Here is a 17142-nt window from a genome sequence, read left to right as displayed (position 1 = left end):
AGAAGGCTGAGGTTCTCAATGACTTCTTTGCCTCAGTCTTCACTGGCAAGAGCTCCAGCTGCACAGCCCAAATCACAGAAGGCAAAGGCAGGGACTAGGAGAATGAAGAACTGCCCACTGTAGGAAGAGATCAGGTTCAAGACCATCTAAAGAACCTGAAGGTGGACAAGTCCATGGGACCTGATGAGGTGCATCCGTGGGTCCTGAGGGAACTGGCTGATGAAGTTGCTAAGCTGCTATCCATCATATTTCAGAAGTCATGGCAGTCTGGTGAAGTTCCCACCAACTAGAAAAGGGGAAATATAGTCCCATCTTTAAAAAGGGAAAAAAAGAAGACCCAGGGAACTACAGGCCAGTCAGTCTCACCTCTGTGCCCGGCAAGATCATGGAGCAGATCCTCCTGGCGACTATGCTAAGGCACATAAAAATAAGCCTTCCAGTATTTAAAGGGGGCCTACAGGAAAGCTGGAAAGGGACTTTTTACAAGGGCGTGTAGTGATAGGACAAGGGGCAATGGATTTAAACTGAAAGAGGGGAGATTTTGATTAGATATAAGGAAGAAATTTTGCACTCAGAGGGTGATGAGGCACTGGAATAGGTTGCCCAGAGAAGTTGTAGATGCCCCATCCCTGGAAGTGTTCAAGGCCAGGTTTAATGAGGCTTTGGGCAACCTGGTGTAGTGGAGGGTTTCCCTGCCCGTGGCAGGGGGGTTGGAACTAAATGATCTTTGAGGTCCCTTCCAACCCAAACCATTCTATGATTCTATGATTCTATAATTATCTTATAAACAATTTATTAACAAATTACTAGAGTCAGATTTGAAACTGAAATGTAAAGAAGGTTTCTTTTTACAGACATGTAAAAAAGTACTTTTTAAAGCCATCTATTTTTCAGTTTACCTCCCAGAGCTTTCCTTTCTGTTCTGTCCAGTTAAAAAGCTGTTGGGATCCTTGGGCAGTTGGATCCAGTTCTCAGCCATGATCTTTATCCTATGAATCACCTTCACTGACTGAGGACCATTTCCAAATGGATTTATATGCATATACCTATTTTCCCCTAGGAATTTCTTTTTGTATTCACACTTTCCTGAAGACTACCCATGATTCATGAATGTGATAATGTCCTGGTCTTCATATTACTTTCCCAAGACTACCAGCTGACCCCTACTTCAATCTATAAACAAAAATATCCCTTAGGTACAGCTAGGCAGAGACATCTCCTGGCTGGACAATAAACAGAACATTGTTAATGATTTTACCAGTGCTTAAATCAACTAATAAACAAAGCATTTACCTGACTGACCGGCAGACATTAACTCCTACATACTGAGGATGATCCCATACTGGCATACATGTTAACAGGGAGAAACATCCAAGTCATTCATTACTAGCTGGGAGAGAGAATCTTAGCTACAGTAATATCCAAAGTTTGAGGTAGTAATGACCCTAGGATAAGTGGTGCTCTGACAAAAGACTTCTGCCACAATAGTGGATCTGAGGGAACAGAAATCTGTAGGGAAAAAATCAGGAAATTAATCAAGCTTCTGTAAAATCATGAATGAAAATATGCAAGTACGAACTTGTGTTAGAAATTCATTGTGCTGGTTAGTTATGTCACAATATGTCTCTGGATCCACATAAACTCCTGCCTTGATCATCTTTTATACCTAAGAGCAGGGATGGTAACTAAACTTGTGAAAACTGCATTCATAATTGTTGTGCTTGAAGTATTCGAGGCCAGCATTTCTAAATCTGGTCTTCATAATCCAACTGATATTTCCAACAAGGTTAGAGCAATAAAGATAAAAATATTCTGAAGTTAGAATGATTTGTCTTTGTTATTAATATGACAAATAGTGACACTGTCACAGTCAATAAGATTGAGATACAAAAGGGTGCTACTTTCTTCTTACCAAGAACCAGCTGAAGGCTTCTGAGAGATTTAACATTAGCTTTGCCATGAAAGAAAACATCTCACGACCTGGGTGAGGACTGGACTGCTCCTTTTAGGTAAATGGTTTTAGGGAAAGGAGAAGAGGAAGAAGTAGCAGGCAGTCACAGGAATATAAAGTATAACTGAAGCAACCTCTGTGAGGATTTGTCTCCCTTTTTCAGCAGAAGATAACACCTCATTCAGTAATTATTTAAAAGCAATGGTAGCACTAGCAGACAATCTCACTTTTCAGGGATCTCAAATAGATAAAGTGGTCTGACAGCTTTTTTCCACCATAAGCACTGTGCCTACTTTGCCTCTATTTAGTGCCCGGCCTGTCCTTTGTCATCTGATTTCTAGGATTGCACCGTTGCCATATAGCAGAGGCTATGAATCCACCAGCCAAAAATGATGCTCTACTCAAACGTAATTTGTGCAAATATTTGGAAACAGGATGAAGCTGAGTCACTAAGCAGTCTTATCAGCACCATGTGGCACCATCCAGTCATGCACTTTGCGACGAACTCATAACCCCAGTATTACCTTGGAATATTGCAAATGCTACCAGATAAGTTAGCAGCAGTTCACTACTGACAAGAGTCTGCAGTACTTCATACAAATTTAAATCCTCCATCAAAATGTATTTTATATCCAGGGACATGCAGAGCAAGGGAAGATTGAAAGAAAAGTAATAGAAACCCTCCACCTCCACAAACGGAGACTCCACAACTTCTCTGCACAATCTGTGCCAGCATTCGACCACCCTCACAACAAAAAACTGTTTTCTTGAGTTCAAATTGAATTTCCAGTTTTTGAAATCTGTGCCCGTTACATATTGACCTGTCAGTGGGCTCTATTGAGAAAAGCTTTGCTCCCTCATCTTCATTCTTTCCCATCACACATTTATTCACATTGATGAGATTCTTCCTAAGCCTTCTTTTCTCCAGGCTGAAGAGGACCTGGTCTGTCAGCCTTTCCTCATATGGCAGATGCTCCAGTTCCTTCATCATCCTAGTAAAGCTAGGACTTGCTCCAGTAAATCCACATCTCTCTTACTGGAGAGTGCAAAGCTGGACTCAGGACTCAAGATGTGGCATCACCTGTTCTGTGTAGACAGGAAGGATCATCTCTCTCAACCTTCTGGCAAGTATCTTTCTCAGACAGCCCAGAATACTGTTGGCCTCTTTTCGTCACAAGGGTGCATTGCAGGCTCAGGGTGCATTGAGGCTCATGGTCAGCTTATTGTCCACCAGGAACTCAACGTCCTTCATTACAAAGCTGCTTTCAAGCCAATGAGCTGCCAGCGTATATTAGTGCCAAGGGTTATTCCTCCCAAGATGCAGGACTTTGTATTTCCCTGTGTTCAACTTCATCATATTCCTCTCTGCCCATTTTTCCAGCCTGTCTAGGTCCCTCTGAATGGCAGGACATTCCCTTTCCTGCATCAGCCACTCCTCCTAGCTTTGCATTGTCTGTGAACTTCCTGAGGGTACCTTACATCCCAGCATCCAGGTCATTAATGAAGATGTTAAACAGCTTGGCCTCAGTATTGACCCTTGTCAGTAGTCCAACCACCATTAGTGACTTGCTTCCAACTGGATTTTGTGCCACTGATCGTAACTCTCTGAGCCCAGCCATTTCACGAGTTTTCAATGTAGATCACTCTTCATTTCTCCAACCTGTATTTTGTCAGCTAGTCTATGAGAATATTATGGGAGAAAGTGTAAAAACCTTTACTCAAGTCAAGGTAGACAACGTCAACTGCTCTGCCCTGGTCTACCGAGTCAATCATCTCACAGTAGAAAGTTGCTAGGTTGGCTAAGCATGATTTCTCCTTCGTAAATCTATGCTGATTATTCCCAATGACCTTCTTGTCCTTGAGGCGTTTGGAAATGGTTTCCAGGAGGTTTTTCTAGGTGAGGCTAGGAAATGTCTACTAAAAACATCTCTAATCCTCACCTGAACTGGAGTGAGAAGTGGGAAGTAGGTGAAACTACTGGTGTCATGATAAATGGTGTCATGATAAAAAAACACAGGTTCTTTTACTTCACTTCCTTGCTTCTAGCAAGACATCCTTGGAAAGGCAGAACGTGTGCTGTATCAACCTAAATATCTTTTCTAGAGAACTTCCTCCCCAAATTAGAAACCATTTCAAGTCTCTTAACTGATGACCTGAAGCCTAATGGTGAATTGTGCTCTGCAAGTGCACCAAGCAGGCTGCCAGACAGGGTTTTGAGAAAAACTGTGGAGGAGGGGATGTAGGAAAGAAAAGAAAAGCAGAAGTAAGAGTACTGCTATCCCGCATGCTTAGATCTCCAAAGGTGAATAAAAAGAGATTCAAAACGGTTCATACTGTCATAGAGACATTCCTTTCTTTTAAAAGCAACAAAAAGCATTATTCTCTCTTTTAAATAGCTGGTCTGTTGTTAGCTCTTCTGTCACCATGGAGACTACCACTGCTGTTGCTCCTGTTGCTGTTTTTCTCTGACTGGTCAGCACATGTTTGTACCGTCACCTAATACCAACCTGAGTCACCAGTAGATAAGTTTGTATTTATTCTGAATGAATGTCAATCTAGTAAAAGAAATGCATTTGGTTTGGTTTTGTGGATTTTCATATTGCTGCTTATTTTGTATCATATACAAATTCCTATGAATTTACTTTATTCTCACTCCAACACAGATTCCAGGGCTGATACAAGTATAATTACAGGATTGCTGCTCTCAGTACAGGTGATCCCACCTGCTTTTATTCTTATCTTCCACTTACTAAATAGGATAGAAAAAATTACAATGACTTAGTGCAATCAGCTGAAAACACAACGTCTGAATCCCTTCCCCAAAGTAATACTGACCAGACACTAAATCTTGCTGAACCTGCATTCAGTTTCTTCCTGATAATAGTCAAGAATAATACTAAGCATATTACATTCTCCAACAAAGACTGTCCAATGTATTTACAGATATATTTACAAATCAGCAATATCTAATTATTTTCAAGTATTCAATCATATATAAAAATTCAAGCATTACTTACACAACTATCTATAAATTACTAACATAATTTCAGAAGTAGGCTTCCAACACCAGCACCATGAGAGTTTCTGCTTTTCTTTTGTAGCAACCTCAACATAGACAACAGTGGCTTTATTCAATTCTGTGGAGTATTTTAGATACTACATTCAATAACATAAAATAACTTGGGGAGCATTGCTCTTCATTTTAGTACCAGTTTCTTTGAAAGAGGAATAAAAGTACACAAACTCTCTGAAGTGATAACGATTCATAGATTCATAGATTTCTAGGTTGGAAAAGACCTTAGAGATCATCGAGTCCAACCATTCCTAATCCCCATTAAACCATATCGCTAAGTAGATCATCCACCCTATTCTTAAACACATCCAGGGATGGGGACTCAACCACCTCCCTGGGCAGCCTATTCCAGTGGCTGACAACCCTTTCAGAGAAGAAATACTTCCTAACATCCAACCTGAATCTCCCCTGACTAAGCTTACACCCATTTCCTCTTGTTCTATCACCCAACACTAATGTAAAGAGCCCTTCCCCTACCTCCCCACCATCTTTTCTCAAGTATTTGTAGGCTGTAATCAGGTCTCCCCTCAGCCTCCTCTTCTCCAGGCTAAACAGCCCCAACTCCCTCAGCCTCTCCTCATAAGTTTTATTTTCCAGCCCCTTGACCAGTTTAGTCGCCCTTCTTTGGACTCGCTCCAGGAGCTCAATATCTCTCTTAAAGCGAGGGGCCCAAAACTGGGCACAATATTCCAAGTGCGGCCTCACCAGTGCCGAGTACAGGGACAGGATCACTTCCCTATTCCTGCTGGTTACACGATTCTTGATACACGCCAGTATCGAGACGGTAAAGGATTTGAAAGTAGAGAAAGAAAAGTTCTAAAATTGCTCAGACTGCACCAAATGAGACTACTGTGGTCATGAGAAAGAGAAGACACAATACGATCTCTTTTAGGATACCCAGCCCTTCATTTACTCACTCCTGGTTTCTTGCCTGAAACTAACTTCCCTTACAGCAGCAAATAATGCTTTTCATCTCTCTTAGAAATGTAGGATTTGCCACTGTAACATGGATGACTCTTGACATGATTCATGTTGCTCACACTTTCATCACATCTTGGCTGGATCATGGTAACGGGACGCAGACAGACACGCAGCCCTCAATGCTTAGGAATTGTCAACTAGTAAAGATCACTGCAACACATCTCCTCTGCAGAATAAGTTGCTATGAGCTAATCAAGCCCTTTTCTTGCTGGCTGTTACTGATTTCCACAAACGAGACCTTGTCCCTTCAAGCTTAACAACTTGTAATGCTGCAAGATGACAATTGTGTTTAATGACACTATCTGCTGTGGCACAACAGAAGGTTGAAGAGACAAAACTCATCTAGACTGGCAATGTGACTGGGGATTTGGGCATGAACTCTCTGAATAGTTAGGAAAAGTAACAGGTCTTACTACTTTCTCTTTCTAGAACAGAGGGATACTACTTTGACATCACCTTGGCTGGCATGTACACAATGCGTACCTTTTAAGGAACATAACTAAAGATAAAAACTTGAGCGAGTTTCAGCCATCACAGACAGTGAAATGACTAAAAGATACTGTTGACCCCTTGCTTCACTGGGTGAAGATAAAGAAACTGCTGAGGAAATAGATGACAAACATTAGCCATAGTGGCTACTAAAGAGAGCTTAAGTGTTGGTGATGAGCAAAAGTTACATAAAGTGCTGACCACTCAGCTGAATTCAAAGAAAAATATTTAGTTTCCCCACTGCCTTTTAATGCCTCTAGAATGTAAAAACTTTTTCATGAACAGCAGCCCAGAATATCAGCCATTAGACTCTACAAATAATGATCTAACCCTGCAGCTTCTTAGGCCAGCAAAACTTTGTAGTGCAGACCAAAAGAAATTGCACTGATCAAGGCTATGAAAACATCATTGCTCTCTCCAGGCTATTTCTGCTTTCAGCCTCAGCACACACATACTCTGGGTCTGCAACTCCAAACCTCCCTCCTCCCGAGCACGCATCACTGATTCATTTCAGATCCAATGACACATTACTTGCAGCACAGTTATGCAGCTTAAACAGAAGGGCATTCCTCAGTCTCGCTCCTGTATCCCTTCAAAGGATCATTACCAGAAGGGCTATCATCTGCCTAAATAACACCTTAGAATCTGTACTGGTTACTCATTGGAAATGTGATTGACACCTCCTCAGCCTGCTAGGATCTGTACCTCACACATTTTTCTACCTTGGACACTTCACCCAGTACTGCTTGATCAAAACCAAGAAACCTGATGAGTGAATAACATAAACAGAATATTTCTTTTCTTTTACAAAACTTGGGTGTGGAAATCCAGGTGTACGATACCCTGAATACCTACTTGTCATCTAAGTTTTTGCTGGTAAAATTCTTCAGGTGGCTAAAGCTCTGTTCTGGGATAAATATGCCCCAGTATTTTGTCAGCATTGAACAGCTTGGTGTGACCTGTACATAAAAGTTCTTCCTTATATAAAAGCCCACCACAGTCCTACCCAAAATAATGCAGTTTCTTAATGCACATAGTGCTTTACCACACCTTCTAGAGACCCTTCATTGGGTCCTGCTCTCCGAAGTACACTGGTGGACACGATTTGACTCAAAACAGGAAAAGCTCTTTAATTTACAAGCTGCACAGTCAACTCCCTCTTCTGCCCACAGGGCTTCAAACAGAGTGTTTCCCAGAGAGTACTCTAATCAGCAGGCTAGAAACTGTGCACAGCGAAACAGTAGTAGCCCCTTATACCTGAAAGTGAATTCAGTATTGAGAACAGCTTGAACATCCCAGCTCAAGTCAACACACGGTTAAATGAACGTCCCTGACTAAACTTGGTTTTGCTCTAGATGCTGTCTCTTAAACACTGATTTGGCAACTGCAGTTAAACCACTATTTTGAAACCACTAACTTATTCTGTTAACCAGTATTTCCACTACATAAGCTAATAAAAACAGACTCTAAAATAAAGACTAGCACCTTAAAAATGCATGGATCTCTCAGAGGGATAGTGTTAATAACTTCTCACAGTCAGTGGTTTATTCTTGGATTCACCATTCTCACCTTGATGCTTTTCAAAAGGCCCTTTACCTGGGGAAGAAGCAGGCATATCTACTTATTATGCCAATAATTTAGCAAAGCATCAATAATCTTCTCAGAATTTTCTATGTTCAGTTGAAGGACGTACCCTAGATTCAAAAAGAAATATGTTGGATTTTTATAATGATTTAAATTCAGAAATCTACAGAGCTGGATGTGGCATCTCAGCCAACAAAAAACTCAGCTCACAGGATATTTCTGTCAGTTTGTCTGCATTTTTTTTTATCTGTAAGTGATTTCAAAAGAGTAATTGTACATTATATATAAGTAAACTACGCTACAAAAGCTGCATTCAGAAGAGAAGAAATTCTGTAGGTACAACTGCAGATGAACTGTAAGCATCATACAGCTTAGTTCTGTAACGTGAGACAGCACAGGCCTGATCATAATTCCAAGCTTTTGAAATAAGAGTCAGTCAGTTCATAAATCATGGTCAGGTTATCAACAAATATTCACCTATATTTTGGTAGAGTTGAGCTTTTTCTGGAGCTGGAGTCTTCTACTACACAAGAAACAAAATCGTCAACACAATGAAGGAAATATAATTTTCTTATCATGGTCATCAACGGAACAATCCTTCAGCCTAAAGTAATTAGTCTTAAATCTATGCTTCTAACTGAAACATTTAACAGTTCCAATCATCTCAAGTGTTGATGCCTCTAGACTAAGGGCAAACATTATGCTGGTTTATGTCTGTAGACAAACACACTGTGTAGATATCAGTCTTCTAGACCTAAGACATGTAATCGAGACCTTATCACACTTTTCACTATATCAGTAAGCACTTAAATAAAAAGAGATTTTTATAAACCAGTGAGAATACACATTGAAAATCTTTAGACATGGTAAAATAACTGTTATGAGGTTATCAGCTACTGCAGCATTAGGCTAATGACTGAGAATCTTTTAACTCAGCTTCCTTTTATGCAAATATTTCATAAAAATAATTGCAGAGGTTGTAACCTAGGCCAAGCATGTTTTTAGACTTACATATTGGATGAAGCTCTGTTTGCTACACTCTTCAGCACAATCAATAGTGCCATAACTATATGAACTTCTTTTCCAACATTTAAATTATATTAAAGGTTAATACCACATTTTCCTCTTCTCAAGATCCCAAATCAAGTAAATAATCCATAGCAGCTAGCTTATAATCATATTTAAAAGTCTTCCTCCCTGTGCTAATCTCATTCTGAAATATTAAACCTGATTTTTTTTTTAATCTAATTTACTTCTTGTAGCATACTACATGTTTACTTTTTACACTTTGCTGGCTGAATCAAAATTTGTGCAATACTAGTATAGAGTCGTTAAGGTATTTACGTGGCTGAACTGACTGTTGTGGGGTTTTTTTTCTGCTTTGCATCACCCCTGGCCCTTGTTCTAATTCAGAAAGACGGAAAAATCAACATTCTAATGAGAAATTATTGTCACAATCGACACACACATTTGTGACTATCTTGTCAGTTATGTGTGCATAACGAATCAATACATTAAGCTAGAAGAGCGCCCTGGAACTGGTTTCATTCTCTACAAATGTTTCCAAACGTGGCAAGACAAGTCATTGAGTACAGGAAGACATTTGCAACTCAGAGCTCAGGAAAAAAAGAAATCCCTACCCAATAGGTCGTTACAGACCATGTTGCAGGCAAACTTAAATACTTCTATCAAAGCTGATCACTGAAAAGACAATGAAGGCTTCATTTTAAAAAACAATGGAGAAACATCAGAATAAAGGTGGGAATGAGAGTAACAAAGGATCTCCCTAACAAGTGTATGAGAAATTTAAAGTCCAGCTGGTTCCTGTCTGAAACAGACAAATCCAACTGGCTGAGTTGGGAGCCCATCCTGACCATCTTTCACTTAATGTCCAGCCACCATCAGTGCTGTCTGGAGTGCTGCAGTGGTTCCCAGAGAGACCAGGAACCCTTTACCCCATTGCTGGTGCCCACTTCATCAGTCACAATGCTGGCACAGAAAACTGAGGTGCATCTTTTCTTGGGAGTACATCTGCACGTTAAGCAAAACTCAGCACTAATGTCACCTTGGAAGTGAAAGCCTGATGCTATTCACACACAGCACGTAAGTAATTATATATGTCTTGTTCCTCTCAGGAATCAGTGCCACAACATGCTCATGAAGAAAGGAGATTTTATAAAGTCTGTATTTATGATACAGCAGCACATCAGCTCCATTCACTTGAGAAGAGGATCCCAGAGTCACAATCCCACCATAACAGGCATTTTGGAGAGGGAGGTTGAGGTTTCCCCACAACAGAACAGAGAGAGACTATTGTCTTCTCTTAGATTTAGCCAATTTTCTGATCTGAAACCAATAGAGAGACTCACATCAACTTTAGTGCATTTTCCACCATGCTTTCCATAATCGCACCAACTCTGCAACATAGTTCTGAGCAATACATGAAGAAAATATGTTTTAAACTTAACATCTTCCAAAACAAATAACCCCTTTCTTTTTTAAAATAGTTCAGCTAGCACAGTGTCCTCCCAGTCTTCAGCTGAACACTTTGGGGATTTATCTGCAGTCCCAGAGCTGGCCCTGTCAAAACTCTAATCTTTGAAACACCCACTTTCTTGGGCACAAAGAGTTAACTAAAACACTTATCCAGGCAATGGCAAGTGACAGTGCAGTGACAGGTACAGGAGACAGTCAGGCTGAAAAAATCTAAACATGAAATCTGAACATGAAAAAAAACCCCTGAACACAGACACATAATTTCAAGAGGCTGATTCTACATTTTGCATCGCATTCCTGATATCTTATACATGCAGTGTGTCACTCAGATGATGGGAACTCGAGGAGAAACTAATAACTCATTCAGACAAAAAACATCGTTAGAGGGGGCTGGGAGGAGTGCAAGAAAGAAGCCTGTCATGTCTTTCATTCACAGTTCTTCTGTTAGATTTTCTGGCTCAGAAAATCTTTGTATCACTCTTTTGCTTTTCTCTTTGCATATTTTATATCATTACATCAAAGGAACCCAGGAAAAAAATGGGCCAAGTTCCATATTCAGGCCAAACATATCTTTACAAGACTAGCAAGGTTGAAGAGGAGTTAAATTAACCTGTCTTTATTAATTTCGATGTGTTTTGTATAAGCAGCAACACTGCACAGTAAAGATCATTTGACATATTACTCTAGTAATTGTTGGCTTCAAATATCCCAGAGTGGATTAAGCCCATTTTATATTTTAATTGTAGTTGAGAAGAAGAGTGATTGGATTAGATTCAATCTATGTGTAATTGAAATTAATGAATTTGGCTAATGAAATATTTATAGGTGACCTTTCCCTGAATTGACAAAAAAAAATCAGTTTTGTTTAAAATATCTTTGATATTTACAGTCTGAGGTTAGATTTAAGTTATTCCTTTACATAAGAAAGCTAAACAGACATCTGTTACTGCTGTAGATTGGCAAAAAAATCAGCCATATTGCAGTTTTCTCCTGCCAGATATATTTAGTGCTTCTTGTCAGGTATACAAGTGCCATTCCCAAAAGTTAAAAGTCTTACAGAAAATCATTAATGCACTTGTTTGTATGTGAATAATTTATTCACATCTTGGTCAATCCACCAATTCTACTGACATTTAAATGTGATCTAGTCTCGGGCATGTTGTCATTAATATTAAAGCAATGTGAAACTAGGACACAGGCCCGTGCTGCATTAATGAAATTCTTATCAAATTGAAGTATGTTACCATTGTCAGAATTAGCAATGCAGAAATGCTAATACGATTCTCCATGGATTACAGTTGCATATTCCACTTTGTTAGAGCTCTGGTGTTATGATGACTATTATGAAACCCTGGCTGCAAAATACTGACCTAGCAACTTTGTAAACTTTGAAATAACCAGCATACTTATCTCTATTTAGCCAGATGTGAAACTATATTAAATTAAAATCAGATAGAAAAATGCATTAAAACTCCCTTTATGTATTTTAAAATGTTCAGATGACATAAACCGATAGCATTTATTGAAGTCAGAATCCTCCGTGCCTCACTCATGCGATTAGCCCAATTCTGTCTTGACAGACCATTCGTTTAAGAAAGGTGAAAGACGTTTGGCCTTTAAAAACTCCTCTTTCCCTTCTCCTGCTGCCAACAGTTTCACATTACCTGGAATGTATAAAAGAGGAATAGCATCTGTGAGATACACAATTTTAATCAATGTGTTCACACCTGTTCACCTGTGCACGGGTAAAACCCGCTCCGCAGCATTGCACAGTTTTGAGCTCAGTACTTCAGGAAAGATGTGGACCTACAAAAGGTATTAAGAAGCAAACAGCAAAAATGATCAGATCTAGAAAACGTGATCAAAAGATTGAGAAAATCAGGACTCAGCTTAGACTGAGAGGAGGCAGCGTAACACTCTTCAAATATATAAAGGGCAGTTGTAAAAAGAAAGGCAATGTTTTAATTTCCCTATCCACTCTGAGAATGAAAAGAGAAATAATGGCTTAAAAAGCAACAGAGAATAAGTAGAAAAGACTTCAGGGAAAAATACAGCCTTCTGTGGCAAGGACAGTCAGTCAATGAGGCAAACTGCATGAAAGCATTGTAGAATTACCACCCTTGGATGATTCCAGAGCACGCTAGGCAAATATCTATCAAGAATAGAGTAAGCCTATTTGGTCCTGTATCATACCCAAGTGACAGAGTGGATGATGCCTTGCAATCCTTTCTTCCCCTAGTTATCATTCTGTAAACTCATGTGGGGTTCTTTTCAAAATCCAAGTATCTGTAGCAGCCATTTCAAAGACCAAGAGTTTGCTTTCCCACAAGGTAGATGAAACTAACAGTGACTTTATCTCCAACACACACACATCCCAGCTCAAAGGAGGACACACATTATATCCTGGATTAGAGAATTCAATTATATTTGATACTCCAAGGTTTTGCAGAAAAAAAATCCTGTACCATTAACTTTATATCAGTTAAATTTCAGAGAACATACGACAGAGAGAAAGGCAAATAGAGAAGTGACAGCTTTGTGCACAGAAGCAAAAAGAAACAATAAAGACTGTCAAATATGCTTTCTAAGGACTTAATGTTTACTAGTTTAGGAGGCTTGGTCAGAGGGTGAGATGGATTTAACTCTTGGCAAAGCATTCTGTGACAACCATTTTGCCAGCTGTAAGTTATAAAGTGCTAAGAAATACGAATATGAAAGCAAGAAGGATCATTTTAAAGCCTTCAAGTATCCATTTATATACCTCCTGCAGTGTTTATCTCTTAATTTTCCTCTTTTATGACTTTAATGTGTAGATAATCACTGGTCCAAATATCTCTAAATACAGTGTATTTTAAAACTGCACATTATCTTCATAATAGGGGATCTGAGATAAACAATTCTTGGCTCATCTCTAGAGATATAAAAAGAGCTCACTACAAAAGAGTGAAATCTAAAGCAGCAGAAGGAAAACAACAAAGAAAATGTTATGGTCACCATTTAGATTTACAGTAACAGAAGTTACACATTGCAGATTGACAAGTGTAGCCTCGAATGAATAAATAAATAAACAAAGAAAGGGAAAGGTCAGCACATGTTCAGCAGTGACAGTTTTTCCTTGAACTTTATGGCTGTGGCTTGCACTTTTTCTTCAGCACGGGGAAACTTCAAATCTGAAACTAGCAAATGGGAACTTTCTACCCTACTTGCCCATTTCCTTGTTTTATTTCTTTTTAGAGCTGCATTTCACTGTGATACGGGAGCTCTCCACTTACAAAGATGAAGCTATTGCTCTCCTCATTTCCTCCTCCCTCTCCCTTTCCCCCAGAGCAGATAGTGTGGAAGGCAGAACAAAAGAACCTTGCTTAGAGGAAAATGGGAGATCTGCATGCAGAACCGTGACACAATCCATTCTGACACATTCTTGATACTGGCGTGTACCAAGAATAGTGTAACCAGCAGGAGCAGGGAAGTGATCCTGCCCCTGTACTCGGCACTGGTGAGGCCGCACTTGGAATATTGTGTCCAGTTTTGGGCCCCTCGCTTTAAGAGAGATATTGAGCTCCTGGAGCGAGTCCAAAGAAGGGCGACTAAACTGGTCAAGGGGCTGGAAAATAAAACTTATGAGGAGAGGCTGAGGGAGTTGGGGCTGTTTAGCCTGGAGAAGAGGAGGCTGAGGGGAGACCTGATTACAGCCTATAAATACTTGAGAAAAGATGGTGGGGAGGTAGGGGAAGGACTCTTTACATTACTGATGGGTGATAGAACAAGAGGAAATGGACATAAGCTTAGTCAGGGGAGATTCAGGTTGGATGTTAGGAAGTATTTCTTCTCTGAAAGGGTTGTCAGCCACTGGAATAGGCTGCCCAGGGAGGTGGTTGAGTCCCCATCCCTGGATGTGTTTAAGAATAGGGTGGATGATCTACTTAGCGATATGGTTTAATGGGGATTAGGGATGGTTGGACTCGATGATCTCTAAGGTCTTTTCCAACCTAGAAATCTATGAAATCTATGAAAACGGAAACTAGGCTTTTTGAAACTCCTCAGAGGAGGAGAAAAAGTACCATTTATTCTAATCATACCACAGTATCTAAATAACAAGTAAGACCACCAGATTTTGCAGCACCCTGGACCAGTGAGCAGGAACCCAGCGGGTCTGGGAACTATGATCCCCAGCAGGATTATTGACGCTTCTCAAGTCCTCCCGCTCCAGAATTGCATCATCGGTAACCTGGGAGCCCTGAGACCCCTGTCAGAGGGGGAATTTGGAGCTTCCTGCTCCAAAGCCAGAGCTGAATCCACAAGAGCACTCCCTGGAGCTCAGGCTCTCCCAGATCCCCACCTTGAAATCCCCTCCCAGCTTGAAATCACTGACTTGGAGGCAATCTGTCTAGCACAGCTTCCTGGAAATTTGAAACTCAGAAGGTTCTCATGCTTGCACTTTGCTGTAAGTTTATAAAAGCCTGAAAATATTTGGGCTTCAATAAACTGGTGCCTTTGAAGACCAAGACTTTGTCAAAAAGATCCTGCCCATCTCTAAACATTGTTAATGTTGACAGCAGGAACTAAGTGGCTACTTGAAGACTTGGCCGCTTGCTCAGTATCAAAATACAAATGAAACCACAAACATAACACTTTTTCATTATTAGCTGCTTTAGCTGTGCAGCCACACTGCAGCAGTCACAGGACAGACAGAATAGCAACTACAAAGAAAATTAGGGTATGGCAGTTACATAGCCACTGCTTTGGCTTTACTTCCAGCTTTCAGCTGCTAATGAATAGTTTTTAGTGCACCATTATTATACTGAGACAATACAATAATAACTTTATTAAGAGGCATTCCATCTGTATTCTCTGTGTTTGAACAGATATGGACAGCTTGCATAATGCATAAGAGTCCTTTCTTTCCCTCTCCTTTGTAAACCCATTGCTTGGAAACCGCATCCATCAGTGTTGCCATGGTGACATCCCCATGAGACTGCCCATGACCTCCCAAGACACTTGGCACCTACCCATAATTCTGCGCAATCCACATCAAAGAGAACTAAACCCAATTACCATATGGATTTGTAATTATTATTCTAGTAATTAACCATATATTGGAACATACACATAGTCTAAAGGATTGAGCATAGACAAGAGGGTGAAGAGATCCGAACTCTACTCTCAGGTTGGCTGACTACTTGGACAAGTTTGAGTTTCAGAAGTGCTGAGCGCTTACAACTCACCATGACTTCAAGGGGAACTCTAAACACTTTAACTTCCCTGTCCTTCATTTTCTACTTTGCAAAATGCAATCACTTTTGCAAATAATTTTGTGGTTTCTGTTCAACATGAACTACACAATTACACAGTATTATTTTTACCCTTAATAAAGCACAGATTGTATGGCAATATAATCTACATGTTTATTATTTTTCAGAGAAGCATAATGTTCCCAGTCAGAAAATTATTTTATTTCTTTCACAATTCTGAATCTGTAAAAAGAAAATGAGAAAGCTTGGAAACTTCCTTTGCAAGTCGCAGATAATTCTTTTCCTAATTACCTTACCTCTTCCTAATGAACCCTTACTTCATTAAGTCTGTTCCAAGGGTAATGCATACCTGAAAGGACCAGCTCTGTTAGATTTTTGTCCCCATGTATAGCACATTGGATTTCAGCTGAGCTAAATTGATGAAGTGATAGTATTGTACCTTCCTAGGTAATTTATAAAGACAGGATTTACAAAGGTGGGGAAGAAAGCAGAAATTAAGATCTAAGTGAAAATATGTCTGAAAATAAATAGCACAATCATTCAGATGGGTTGTAGGTAAGCTGTAGGTCAGCCTTTTCTGAGGTCCTTAACATTTGTTAAGGAAGATTAACATAAGAACCTTAAACATACACATATATATGTGCACATGCACTAAGCAGCTAGATAATGAAGATTAAATATTGATGAAGGGCCATATTCTTCATCAACAGTGTCCCTGCCTAATGCTTTACAAAAGTAGGTTTATTGCTTTGCCTACAAAATCATCTCATCAAGATTACCCGAGCTAAGGCAGCTCTGCAGCCGCATGGAGATCTTCCCGTTTTCTCAGGAGTGAAATACTCCAACCAATGAAAGCGGTGAATTCCATGAAAAAAATTCAGTCTTCTTTCTCCTGCACGGCTACAGGGTTTTGCAATGGGCCCCCATCGAGATGGCACACCATGCCAAGCACAAGGTAAGGCCAGGTACAGCTCTGCACCTCAAAGCATCACACAGCCTTTCCTCTTGTATGCTAGAAGACCATTTCTGCAGTTACATACCCTCTAGGGCAAAAGGAAGACTTTAGGACTTGTGCCTCAAGAGATGCCTATCCACCTTCTACCAGCAATGCAATGTGGCATCTCAAGTTCAAAGATGAATTTGAAAGAATTCCTAAGAGTTATAGTGGAAAACGCACAGCAGGATCAAAATACCATTTTGCAGAATCTGAATCCAACAACTTTCTTTATTAAAGACAGACTTGTGAGCTATTTCTACCACTGACTGTTGTTTAACATCATGGAGTTAATTAGGTCAAACCAATAATCAATGCATCA

The 17142-nt window shown here is 39.9% G+C and overlaps 1 protein-coding gene across 1 annotated transcript in view; it reads right to left on the bottom strand.

The window, feature by feature from the left end:
• The window catches only part of NKAIN3 (sodium/potassium transporting ATPase interacting 3), a 398603-nt gene that overhangs the window by 286892 nt on the left and 94569 nt on the right, over positions 1–17142 (bottom strand). The window lies entirely within an intron of this gene.

Source organism: Tauraco erythrolophus, chromosome 3 (genome assembly GCF_009769465.1).
Source record: "Tauraco erythrolophus isolate bTauEry1 chromosome 3, bTauEry1.pri, whole genome shotgun sequence".
NCBI classification, from domain to species: Eukaryota; Metazoa; Chordata; class Aves; order Musophagiformes; family Musophagidae; genus Tauraco; species Tauraco erythrolophus.
Note: the sequence above shows the minus strand (reverse complement) of the source record. Positions and strands in the feature narration are given on the sequence as shown.